This window comes from Homalodisca vitripennis, chromosome 4, assembly GCF_021130785.1.
Source record: "Homalodisca vitripennis isolate AUS2020 chromosome 4, UT_GWSS_2.1, whole genome shotgun sequence".
NCBI lineage: Eukaryota > Metazoa > Arthropoda > Insecta > Hemiptera > Cicadellidae > Homalodisca > Homalodisca vitripennis.
The window spans coordinates 198,315,309-198,316,780 of NC_060210.1; the positions used below are offsets into that span (position 1 = coordinate 198,315,309).

General features: G+C 32.3%; 1 non-coding gene across 1 annotated transcript; it reads left to right on the top strand.

Annotated features, from left to right (window-relative positions):
- Positions 1-1,076: 1,076 nt before the first annotated feature.
- On the top strand, positions 1,077-1,183 carry LOC124361588. The gene has a single exon (XR_006922345.1). It is a non-coding gene; the product is annotated as a U6 spliceosomal RNA (small nuclear RNA).
- The last annotated feature ends 289 nt before the right edge of the window (positions 1,184-1,472 follow it).

A 1,472-nucleotide genomic window follows, 5' to 3' on the forward strand; every position in this document is an offset into this window, starting at 1 on the left:
TTTAAAAAGAAAAAGTATTTTACAATCTTCTGGTTTTCAATAATGTTGTTCTTACGTGTTTTGATATCTCACAATATTTACAGATAGCGGCTCTATATAGTCAATGTTACGGAAATAATTGTAAACACCGTCATAATTTTTAATAAATCCAAATTAAATTTGGTAAAGAGCCAGTAATTGAATGTATATTTTGGATGAGTTTACCAATAAAAAGTTTCAAGATGGTGGCCATTTGCATTACTGTAAAATCTGTAGCTCCACTATTTTTTTTATATTTATAGACCCAAAATGCAATTTTATGTTGGATATTTTCTTCTTGTATTCTCAACAGCTATTGCAAAAAAGGTTGAAATAACAATTGTTATAGTAATCAAGCTTACTCTATTTCGCTATAATGCAACTTTTGTGACTAAGGTGGGATTTTTCGCAACCCTAGGCTACACACCAGTGGGGCATAGCCCGGAGGCCTTTTAGAAATAAGAACAGGCCTATTTGTTAACCAGGGATGGTAACAATATCCATGTAAAATTTAAGTAAAATCGGTCCAGTAGTTTACGCATGAAAGCGTAACAAACAAACCTTACTGTACTTTCCACTTTATAACATAAGTTAGGATATTTAATAGGTCTATATTTAGTTTGATTCAATGGCGAGTGTTTTATGAACTTTACTCCGTAGAAAAATTATGAATTTCCTTTTGTGAAAGTAATATCTGTATAACACGTACAGAGATAATTACGGCAAATACGCGCGGGTTTGGCTCGCTCTCGTTCTTTTAATAGCCGTGACTGCTGTGACTGCATGCGACGCCGCTAGGTCGCAGCACCTCCGTAGCCGATCAGTCTTCGCGAGGTAACGGTATTTAAACACAATAAATTCATATTGTGATCAATCATAACTAATTATTTATGTACAATTCATGTAAATTAATACTTTCTCTTTGCGTAATAAATTAGTAAAGTTGCATATTTATCAAAAATATTAATTATTATGCTAGACGCCTAATGGTCCAAGACGACACAGTTTTGTAGTTTTGTGACAGCAACATATATACCCAACTGAGAGTGTAAGCAGATGTACTTGCTTCGGCAGTACATATACTAAAATTGGAACGATACAGAGAAGATTAGCATGGCCCCTGCGCAAGGATGACACGCAAAATCGTGAAGCGTTCTACATTTTTTTGGCAATTATTTCTACTTAATAAGAATTATTTTAGAATTGAGTTGTTTAAGCTTAGTAAATACAGTTACATTTTTATTTATGAAAAATGTATTTTATTAGACATTTTAAATTGTTTTTAAGTATAATATCAGGAATACATTGCTTTTTAGAAAAGAACGTGAAAATAACGCTATAAACATAACGTAGCCTAGCAGTATATCGGTGGAATTAAATAACTGAACTAAAACTCGGTCAATTATTGAACGAGATAAGACTAAAAACTAAAGTTATTTACAAGCAAATTAACA